Source organism: Borostomias antarcticus (genome assembly GCF_949987555.1).
Source record: "Borostomias antarcticus genome assembly, chromosome: 24".
Taxonomy (NCBI): Eukaryota; Metazoa; Chordata; class Actinopteri; order Stomiiformes; family Stomiidae; genus Borostomias; species Borostomias antarcticus.
In genome coordinates this window covers 6384243-6396758 of record NC_140257.1, presented here as the reverse complement: position 1 = coordinate 6396758, position 12516 = coordinate 6384243, and positions in this window count along the sequence as shown.

The window sequence follows — 12516 nt, the reverse complement described above, 5'->3', positions numbered from 1 at the left end:
AATCACATTGTGTTTCTGAGTTTATTAAAACCATTAAGTAGGGGTTCCATTCATTTTAAATACTTGATTGTTTGCCCTCTATAAAGGAAAAAGGTGCAGTACTCACAAAAGTTGAAGCCCACCCTCAAATTCACTAAGGAGTTACACAACTTGATGCCCATGCTGCAACAATCTTTAGACCTTCCTGATGTATCTCTCTCAATTCCTCCCAGGAGGAGCAAGCCAACGGCCACATGTCCAAGTTCAGGAAGGTTCAGCATGAGCTGGAAGAGGCTGAGGAGCGTGCTGACATCGCTGAGTCTCAGGTCAACAAGCTCAGAGTCAAGAGCCGTGACTCTGGAAAGGTAAAGACCTACTGTTCCACCAAGGCCTGAATCATGCTTTACTGGAACCTCAAACACTACTTTAAGTCATAATACTAAAATGCATATTTTTGTATCTTTGCAGACATCAATGGTACTTTCCTGACAAAATTACTCATGTTTTTCTCTTTCTTTCTGTCAGGCAAAGGAAGCTGAATAGACACAACAAGAACCTGTGCCAAAGCTTTGCTATGTCTCATAAAATATGATTTTCATGGTGAACTTTTGACCATTAAAAAATGTATATACAAGTCTCTGGGCTGCTGAGTCATGATTGAAAAGTTCAATATTGCGCACAAAGAGAGAGTATGGTTACTCAATCAACTTTACTCCAGCTTCTTTATTGCTTCCTGAAATACCCCCAGCAACTAATGTCAGCTCATTAGCAAGTCTGTTGAATTTAGTTGAACATCTTCAGCTTTCAAATATAGCTGCAAGCGGGCTCCAATCGGTTTCCGACAAGATGTCTAAAATAGAGTTTGTAAAAATGTTAAGGAAAAATGGCAGAATTTACAGCAGAAGATGAAGATTAAAACGCTGAAAGAATTTTGACTCTAGCTAAAGCTGTTTTCAAGATAATCGTGAAAACATGAACGTGATTAGTACAGTATCACCTTGAGGTCAAGGAGTGTCATTGCTTGCATGAGTGGGTGGAATTTGCAACTTACTGGCCATGTCTAGTAATTTATTAATGGATACTGCTAATATTTGAGAAGTGTCGGTACTTTCATCGAAAAGGCAAAGATTTCAACCACCTTATCACTGAACTACTGAGCAAATCAGATCACAATTGTGTATAATAGCAAAAATACATAGGGACTTGCCTCAAGGTTTTGACAGGATGAACTATGAACTGAATGAAGTTTGTATTAATTTACACACATACCCTACCTGGGGTTACAGGTAAAAAAAAAAACTGATGACAGAACAACTAAAAGGAAGAGAGACCCGGCCCGGAGGAAGCCCGGGGCCCTCGTCTGGAGCCAGGCCCAGACGGAGGGCCCGCATGCGAGCCGGGCCCAGCCCGAACAAGCAACGTGGCAACACCATCTCATCCTCCATCGTCCCGTGGACCCACTACCCGCGGGAGGAATTGTCGGGGTCGGGTGCGCTGCCAACTAGGTGGCGGTGAAGGCGGGGGGCACCGACGGACCGGACCCGGGCGGCAAAGGCTGGCTCTGGGGACATAGAACGTGACCTCGCTGGGGGGGAAGGAGCCGGAGCTTGTGAGGGAGGTGGAGTGATACGAATTACACCTGGTGGGGCTAACCTCCACGCACAGCACCGGCGCCGGAAACAAACTCCTGGATAGGGGTTGGACCCTGTTCTTCTCCGGAGTTGCTCACGGTATGAGGCGTAGGGCAGGTGTGGCTATACTAGCTAGCCCCCAGCTGAGCGCCTCTGTGCTGGAGTTCACCCCAGTGGACGAGAGGGTCGCCTCCCTGCGCCTTAGGACTGTGGGGGGGGGCGACTCTGACTGTGGTTTGTGCTTATGCACCGAACAGCAGGTCAGAGTACTCGGCCTTCCTGCAGACCCTAAGTGGAGTCCTATTTGGGGCTCCTGCAGGGGACTCCACTGTCCTACTGGGGAACTTCAATGCACACGTAGGCAGTGATGGAGAAACTTGGAGGGGCGTGATTGGGAGGCATGGCCACCACGATCTGAACCCGAGTGGTGTTTTGTTGTTGGACTTCTGTGCTAGTCACGGTTTGTCCATAACAAACACCATGTTCGAACACAAGGATGCCCACAAGTACACCTGGCATCAGAACACCTTAGGCTGAAGGTTGATGATCGATTTCGTTATCATATCATCTGATCTGAGGCCATGTGTTTTGGACACTCGGGTAAAAAGAGGTGCAGAGCTGTCCACTGATCACCATCTGGTGGTGAGCTGGTTTCGATGGCGGGGGAAGCTTCTGGACAGACCTGGAAACCCAAGTGTGTAGTGAGGGTAAACTGAGAACGTCTGGAGGAAGAGCCTGTCCGGAGAGATTTCAATTGCCACCTCCGGCGGAGCTTCTCAGGCATCCCTGTGGAGGTTGGGGACATCGAGCATGAGTGGTCGGTGTTCAAAGCCTCCATTGCTGAAGCTGTGGCTGGGAGCTGTGGCCTGAGGGCCATAGGTACCTCAAGGGGCGGTAACCCTCGGACACCGTGGTGGACAGCGGTGGTCAAGGAAGCCGTCCGACTGAAGAAGGAGGCCTTCCGGGATATGTTAGCCCGGGAGACCCCAGAAGCAGTTGGAGGGTATCGACTGGCCCGGAGGGCTGCGGCTTCGGCCGTGACCAAGGCAAAGCAGTGGGTGTGGGAGGAGTTGGGAGAAACCATGGAGAAGGACTTTCGGTCGGCACCAAAGTGTTTCTGGAAGACCATCAGACACCTCAGGAAGGGAAAGCGGGGGACCATCCAAGCTGTATACAGCAAGAAGGGGACACTGCTGACCTCAACTGAGGAGGTTGTTGAGCGTTGGAAGGAGCACTTTGAGGAACTCCTGAACCCGACTAATCCACCCTCTACGATCGAGGCAGAGCCGGAAGATGATGGGGGGTCGTCAATTTCCTTGGAGGAGGTCACTGAGGTAGTCAAACAACTCCACAGTGGCAGAGCCCTAGGGACTGATGAGATCCGTCCAGAAATGCTGAAGGCGCTGGGTGTTGAGGGGCTGTCTTGGTTGACACGCCTCTTTAACATTGCGTGGAAGTCTGGGTCAGTGCCAAAGGAGTGGCAGACTGGGGTGGTGGTCCCAATATTCAAAAAAGGGGACCAGAGGGTGTGTGCCAATTATAGAGGCATCACATTACTCAGCCTCCCAGGTAAAGTTTACTCCAAGGAAAGGAGGGTCCGGCCGATAGTCGAACCTCAGATCGAAGAGGAACAATGCGGATTTCGTCCTGGTCGTGGAACCACCGACCATCTCTTCACTCTCGCGAGGATCTTGGAGGGGGCTTGGGAGTTTGCCCAACCTGTCTACATGTGTTTTGTGGACTTGGAGAAGGCTTACGACCGGGTCCCTCGAGAGGTCTTGTGGAGGGTTATACGGGAGTATGGGGTGAGGGGGTCCCTACTTAGGGCCATCCAATCCCTGTACACCCAGAGCGAGAGCTGTGTCCGGGTCCTCGGCAGTAAGTCGTCTTCCTTTCCGGTGGGGGTTGGCCTCCACCAGGGCTGCGCTTTGTCACCAATCCTGTTTGTGATTTTCATGGACAGGATATCGAGGCATAGCCGTGGGGAGGTGGGTTTGCAGTTCGGTGAGCTGGGGATCACGTCGCTGCTATTTGCAGATGATGTGGTCCTGATGGCATCATCTGCCTGCGACCTCCAGCACTCTCTGGATAGGTTCGCAACTGAGTGTAAAGCGGTTGGGATGAGAATCAGCACTACTAAATCTGAGGCCATGGTTCTCAGCAGGAAACCGATGGCTTGTCCGCTCCGAGTAGGAAATGAGTCCTTACCCCAAGTTCAAGTATCTGGGGGTCTTGTTCACGAGTGAGGGAACCATGTGGGACCATGAGGGAACCCAATTACACCTTTTTCCACTCTAGGCCTACAACATGCAACCAGACCTCTAATTTACTAATCAAAATTAAGTATTAAACCAAGCCTTTACTGCCGATGCCGGATAACAAGTGAATTAATTTTTTACGTTATCTAAAAAGCACTGCGGAACTCACTGCCTATTTCCAATTTGGACAAAAATGGATGTTTCGGCATCAAGCCTTCATCAGAGAAATGTTCATGCAAAACTAAATTTAATAGATTTATTGAACAATAGGCCTATTCATTCAATATTTATGTATAGCAGGCTGGAAAACTATAGGAGTAGGCTATACGCACATGGACCGGTGCTGGTACTTGCTGTCTTTTTCAGCATCACCTCAGGGATCATTACCAAAATGATTAGCCTACCGCAAAATGATGGGAGTGCTGCATGGAGCCGGAGTACAAAGTCCACTCACACCACTGTATACTATGCACAGTATGCAGATAAACAAAACCAGAGACCCGTTACCAGCGTTTATTTGTCAAAACAAAACAAATCAAGTGGCATATATAGGCTATACTCACTAGTTCTCTCATAGGCTACCTACGCTGTAACAGGTTTGAAAGTCTGAGGCTCGATCCAAAAAATGCTTTAACACTATGCAAAACCTTGAACCATGGACAGCTAGCAGTAGCAAGCCCATGGGCTAATTATTGCTAGTTTTCGTGACCACGTAACTTTGCACCCAAGCACTGTGTCCATGTAAATTAATATAGCTTTTAAAACGTAACCAGTTAGCTGGCTAGACAGTAGTCAACTAATAATCAGTCATTACTGCCCCTGACAGCTGGCTGCATTTATTATTTTTACGATTGATATTCTGTTTAATAGCCAGGCAGGGGGGTCCCCCGGACAGCTGACGAGTCATGCCCTATCTAATATCTGATCATTGGTTGCCTGAAAGAGCCGCAGTGATGTTGGCAGCGCCTTTCTGAAAAGTTGAGATGGCAGTTTTCAAAAAGCCGGGGTGCTCGAAAAAAGACTCTATATACAGCGCTTTTCTCCAGGCAGCCGCCAATGTTCTATCCTCTTTGGTAACAATTGAAAAAGGGCACAGGCGCTCAGAAATGCGCGCTTTCACGGCCAAACATGCCATATTGTATAGTAGGGCTGCAACAAACAATTTTAATTGTCGATTAGTCACCAATTATTGAAACGATTAGTCAACTAATCTTTTACTTTTTTTACTTAAAAAACAAACAAACAGGTTAACGGAGTAGTAAAGGGAAAAATCATGTTTAGCCCTGTTTTAAAGGACAATGCTCGTCGGACCTTATTTACGACATATTATAAGACGTTTGACTCACCGAGATCACTTTGGTGTAGTTCGGAGGCATGTAGAAGAAATTTAAAATCCAGCGCGAGCCAGTATATCCAGTGGTGGGGGCAACGAGAATGCAGCTTCTAAAAATCTATTTTCTGCCGCGAAACGGTTATTTTCATCAATCTGTCTTGATGAATCGCTAGTTGTGCTTTCATAGAGAGCATAGGCCTGTTGTGGTATTTCACATGCCTCTGTAATATGATCTTTAGAAACGTCTTTAGACACGAAATAGCTTCCTCACTTGCTCCAGCACGCATGCGCATTAGTGCTGGAGCAAGTGAGGAAGCTATTTCGTTTCTAAAGACGTTTCTAAAGATCATGGCATGTGAAAACCACAACAGTTATGCTCTATGTAAGCACAACTAGCGATTCATCAAGACAGATTGATGAAAACAACCGTTTCGCGGCAGAAAAATGTCTATTACCAGCCGCCACTGGTTGAAAATAATCAAGTGATTGGCAATTTATAGCCATTTTACAGAGATGTACAAAATGATAAGCTAACAGAGTTGTCCAACTAATATTTCTGACTGTTCACCCTGGCAGTACAGTCTAGAACCGGACACCATTCCCATCAAAGACTTGGCCCTCCACATGCAAGAGCATAATGTACAGTAATCTTTTGAATTGAAACATTATATTCTGTCTTGTTAGTTTCATGTTCATTCTGTTGTTCCATTAAAGAGTTGAAATGTAAGGCATAATTCTATAAGTTATTGGGTTACTTTACTGCTTGACTAATGGTTTGGATCTGATAACATCAATCCTGGCTTGCTGGCCAGCTATTACTTAGAGACAACATATTAAAGATGCCATAGTGAAGTGTCACATTTCTACTGGTTGCCAACTGACAGGGTTCCAAATCCAACATCCTGTTCTCAGTTTCTCTACTAACGTCACTCACGTTAATGATCTTCCTCCCTAAACTTGTAAAGAGCGAATGGAAGCCAATGTTTGCTGCTCAGTTGGCAACACCTTTCTGCTCAGCTGGCTCGATTATAACTTAAAGATATTTCACAGGGAATGACTGTACTGTTATGATTTTCTTGCTTTAGCAGCATGATTTATAATACCAAACAATGTTGTAGCCTACTGTATAGCAGTTTGTAGGGACATCATTCCCTACATACAGTATGAACAAGGAAATGGGGATATGGTATTTACTGTTCTTTCAATTAGGCCCAGATTTTTCCAACCTGTTAATAATTGATTGTAAAGGGATAGTTTGCACAATATTCTTTTGGGGTAGTGGAATGGAAATGGTAAATGGACTGCACTTGTATAGCGCTTTACAGTGGCCTCTCATTCACCAATTCACACATACATTCTCACACACATTCACACACCAATGGCAGCAGCTGCCATACGAGGCACCTGCTCATTGGGAGCAATTTGGGGTTCATTGTCTTGTCCAAGGACACTTCGACATGTGGACGGGAGGAGCCGGGATTCGAACCACACATAGTGAAGGTGGTTTACTGAGTGGGCTTGGGTTGTGTGTCTTGAGACCTGAGTCTTAAATTGCACAGTATGTGGTTTGAACTTCTGTTACAAAAGGTCAGCAAGGGAAAAAAAAACTAATTAAACTGAATCATTTGATCGAAAACATAATGCTTTGGCTGCTTCGCATGATATTGCTTCACAAACAGTTTTATATCAGCTGGCAGTCGGCCTGATACTTCAGTGTTTTTTTGCGTGACTTGACTTAAGCTATTAAAAAAGTGTCCCCTGAGTTTAAGTCTAATTTGGAAATTTAAATGATGCAATGGATGGACTCTACATGACACCCTTAGTGGCCTCTTAGAAATAGTTACAATAGGCCAAGCCTCGACTAAGGGTTTATATTTCAAGTCAAATATCACGGTGGTAAATCTATTATAGCACAAATGTCAACAATGTGAGGGGAGGGCGGGGTATATAGGGCCTTATAGGGCCCAATAACTGCTTGGTCAGCACTGCACTGGGGGTCTTCAGGTTGCAAAGCGGCCTACTAGTTAAAAATATTTATGGGAGATGCTCACCACTTTAATCTCCCCTTTCACTCATGTTTGTCAATATAAATGAGAATGTATTAACAGTGTGATAAAATGATAATGAAATAGATCAAACTTGAATGTTTGGACAAATTAAGCTTTTGGAACTTCAGTGATATGCTATAATGTCAACAACATATTAAGATAGTTGACCTTTCTTTATATGGTTACCAATAGAAAAGCTGGTAGTCAGAAATAGATGCAGCCATATTTTAGGGGGTAGGCCTCACTTTATGACCATGGATAATATTACAGACCATGTACAGCTACTGTTTGTGTGTGTGCTCTGTATAATATGCTTCTACGGTATAGCTAATACAGTAGTCAATATTTTCCAGGAAATTGCTTGATCGTCTCATTCAGAGGTCAGGGAAGAATTTTTACAGTTCTCCAATATTGGCTCAAATGGCTTAACTGTTTTATTTTTAAATGTTTTTTTGGCTTCTCTCTGGAAATTGAATTAGCATCAAGATCAGTATATGTCAATGTAATTTTATTTATATAGCACCATTCATACACAATTCATACATCAATGTAGCACATTATACTTTATATAAAAAGAGATGGATAAAAACATAAATCATGTAAACACAGTGAGAACAGGTTTAAAGAAAATAAAAGTAAAATAACTGAAAGATAATGTAAAATATAATAAAAACTATAGAAACAGAGAATACAAATTAAGAATGCTTTAAGATAGTAAAACTATGTGGTAAAAGCAATGCTAAAAAGGTATGTTTTAAGATCTCGCTTAAAACATACCACAGGTTTAGATATTCTCAGGTCGTCTGGCAGGGTGTTCCAGGCTGGGGGCAGAAGAACTGAAGGCTGCCTCCTCACGCCTCTTAATCCAGACTCTAGGAACTCTTAAAAGCTCAGTGCCAGAGGATCTGAGGGACCAACTAGGTGTATATTTTAAAAGCATGTCTGATATGTATTTAGGTGCTTGATTTCTATATATATATATATATATATATATATATATATATATATATATATGTACATTTCCATGACGCACATTATGTTGCCTCTGTGTATGAAATGTGTTATACAAATACAGTTTAATTGATTGATTGCTTGATTGAGAAATGAATCATCTACCATTTGCACTGGATCAGTGTCAGTGATAAAGCCTTATAACGATTGTAGGTATTATGAGGTTTGAGTTTGATTTGTTGGTTGTAGTCTTGCAGCAGACATCCAGCTTAGTGAGAAAACAATAGCAAAGGAGGTGAGTAATAGCCTTGACCTTCACTAAAGGAGGGACATTTAAACCTGCACGTAGCCCAGAACTGTTTGGGTGCCGATTAGCACTGTATTTCTCATCTATCACAAATCTGTAAGAAGGTAGGTCAAGGTCAAGGTCAACTTTATTTATAAAGCATGTTTAAAATCAACCGAAGTTGCACCAAAGTGCTGTACAATATATGAAACAAACTAAAGCAGAAAACAGTATAAAGTGCACATAGTTACAGAATAATAAAAGTACAGGACACAAAACAAGACAGGAGATGTAGGTTATCAGGCCTCAAAAGCCCCTAAAACCCCTAAGTTCTGTGCGTGTCTAATGTGTGGAGGGAGGCTGTTCCAGAGCTTTGGGCCAGCCACCGCAAAAGCTCAGTCACCCTTCGTCTTAAGTCTCGATCTAGGGACTGTTAAAAGAGTCTCGGAGGAGGACCTCAGGGTTATAGATGTCGCACAAACTTGAATCAGTTCAGCCAGATATTGGGGGACCAAACCATGTAGAGCCTTAAAAATAAACATTAAGATTTTAAAATGAATCCTAAAGCGAACAGGAAGCCAGTGGAGGGAGGCCAGCACCGGTGTGATGTGGTCCCGCTTCTTGGTTCCAGTCAGGAGGCGTGCTGCAGCATTCTGGACCAATTGCAGGCGCCTCAGTGACCGCTGGTCAAGGCCCACATACAAGGCATTACAGTAGTCAGTACAGTAGGTGTGTGAGAAGGTAAGAAGGCAAACTGTTACAACCTCTTTATCTGAAAGGTTATGAATGTAAACATCATCCCTGATTTTCCAGCCATTGTTGATTCTATTAATAGATGTCTCCAAAATTGCCCTCATTACACAAGCGTGCCCATGCACACACACACACACACACACACACACACACACACACACACACACACACACACACACACACACACACACACAGATGTCTGTCTGTCAGACTTTTGAGGTTAAGAGGTTAATTAACGGTTTATTCTAACTGTAATTATTTAACAATTAAAAGTCAGCACTCAGCTCCAATCAGTAATGCTAAAAACCACAAACGAAGCCAGAAATCTTGGTATAGTCATGGACTCAGACCTGAATTTCAACAGTCACATTAAGACAATTACAAAGTCAGCCTACTATCTCCTGAAGAATATATCAAGGATTAAAAGATTTATGTCTCAGCAGGATCTGGAAAAATGTATCCATGCATTTATCTTCAGTAGACTACTGTATCTATCTATCTATCTATCTATCTATCTATCTATCTATCTATCTATCTATCTATCTATCTATCTATCTATCTATCTAATATCCTTCTTACCTGAAATTGTAAATATTACAATATGTTTACCATATTGCCTGGAAGAATCTTGTAATACAATTGCAGTCTACCCTCAACTGGCCTCTCTCCCATCATAGCAGACAACTATGTTGAATTTTTGGCTGGACTTCAGGCCAGCCTATACTTCACTGTTCTACCTTTAAGAAGCTTAACAGTGACACCTAGTTGTGAGGTTCAGAATACAGTAAGAAAGACAGGACAGACACATGTTTAAACAGTACAGCCGCTATACACCTGTCTGTGTGTACGTTCGCCCCTTCCGCAGAGTGCAGTAGAGATTGCTCATAAACCTGCATCTTTACTCACATACTTTACTTCACCACCTAGGTGTGATTTTCTGTTTCAACAGACATCAACACTTGATTACAAATATGTATGCATCAAGTCAGGGAAATGCAAAAGCAAAGTTCATTACTTGCTAAATTCGGATTCATTTCTAAAAAGCAGAATCAGAAGAAAAATGTAGTGGAGACACCCAGAGCTAACGCTGGTGCCGTATAGGCATTTGCGATTTATTTATCCTTTATTTAACCAGAGAAAATCATATTGAGATTGACATTTCTTTTTTTACAAGTGAGCCCTGGCCAAGAAAGCAGCATACACAATTTCAGACATAGGATACAAAAGCAACAAAACACATAAGGTACATCATCATAAAAGAGTACTAAAGGAGTCAGATGAACTGGTGGAGTGATTGACTGAAGGAGTCAGATGAATGAAGGAGTCGGATGAATGGAGTCAGATGCACTGAAGGAGTCAGATGAATGAAGGAGTCAGATTAAATGGAGTGATGAGCTGAAGGAGTCGGATGAATTGAAGGAGTGATGAACTGAAGGAGTGATGAACTGAAGGTGTCGGATGAAATGGAGTCAGATGAACTGAAGGAATCAAGATATAGTTAAAGCATAGTAGTTATATAGCTTTAATAGTACTAGATAGTAGGCTACTATTAATGGAAGTATATAAAAAATAGATTTAAAACAGTATGAATGGTATCGAATTAGTAAAAAGCATGACAAGTAGTCCAAATCATTATCAAAAGAGATATAAGAAAACAAAGGAGTTAACAGTAGTGTAAGAGTTAACAGTAGTGTTTAGTGTAAAGGTTAACAGTAGTGTTAGAGTTCAATCAATCAATCAAAGCTTTGTTTGTATAGGGCATTTGATACCCAGAGGCAACACAATGCGCTTTACAGAGAACAAGGGAGGTGGGCATACGACCCACTCTCTACATATTCCAGAGGGAAGAAAAAAAACAGTATCACCCGGGGGCCAGATAAGTGAGCTGTAAAAATTCTTCCCTGACCCCTCTCAACAAGGCGATCGAGCAAGCTCCTGGAGTATGTTTGTCTACCAGCTAAGAACATTTATAAAGCAATAAATTACATTAAATTAAATTTTCAGAGTAAGAGAAGCTAAAAACAACATAGGAGAAACATGGCAAATACTGGTGTGTGTTTGCTATGGCCCAGGCCTAAAGCCGGAAGTGGGCTGGTGTATGTCTGTGTGTACGTGTGTGTGTGTGTGTGTGTGTGTGTTAACTAAATGCTACGACATGCACAGCAGACACAGGGGTATCTATCCGAAACAGGGAGGTCTGCTGGTGACAGTGGGGCATCCACTGGACCTGGTTAGAAGATAGAAGGGAGAGAGAGAGGCACTAGGGAGAGGGAAGGCAGAACAGGGTTAGTAGCACACAGAGCCATAAAAGCAACACGGATATTAAAACAGGCAACCTGGAGCAAGCTCCTGGAATATATGTCTAACGGCTAAGAACATTTATAGAGCAATAAATTACATTAAATTACATTTTCAGGGCAAGAAAGGCTAAGAGCATCAGGTCCAGGCCTAAGCCGGATGTGGACTAATGTGTGTCTGTGTGTACGTGTGTGTGTGTGTGTGTGTTAACTAAATACTACAACATCCACAGCTGACACGGGGGTATCAATCGGACACAGGGTGGTCTGCGGACGACAGTGGGGCATCCACTGGACCTGGTTAGAAGATAGGAGGGAGAGAGAGAGAGGCACTAGGGGAGGCAGAAAACGGTTAGTAGCACACTGAGCCATTGAACCAACACAGATGTCAGAACAGAACATGCCTGTTTCAGGGTAAACAGCTTCTGTACACTACTTGATATACATACAGTGCATAGCAGAAAATTTATACAGAGGATTCACAGGTATGTTTGAGGCTGCCTTTCTGTGTCTCAAGGTCCTGGCTAGTGATTGAAGGCTAGGTTGAAAAGGTACGTCTTGAGATCTCGCTTGAAGACCTCCGTTGTTTCGGCCCTTCTTAGGCACTCCGGCAGGGTGTTCCAGAGGTTGGGGGCATAGAAACTAAAAGCTGCCTCTCCGTGTTTCTTGGTCCTGGCTTTTGGAACTGTTAAAAGTTCAGTACCTGTTGGGCATGTACCTAACAAGCATGTCTGAAATGTATTGTGGTGAGTGACTGTGGAGAGATTTATAGACTACTAATAGTATTTTAAAGTCTATTCTAGAGTTGACAGGTAACCAGTGTAGTGATTTTAAGGCTGGTGTGATGTGTGCCCTTCGTCTAGTCTTAGTGAGGACTCGTGCTGCAGCATTCTGTATCATTTGTAGCTTAGAGATTGCTTTCTTTGGTAGGCCTGATAGAGCATTGCAGTAGTCCAGCCTGCTTGTGATGAAAGCATGCA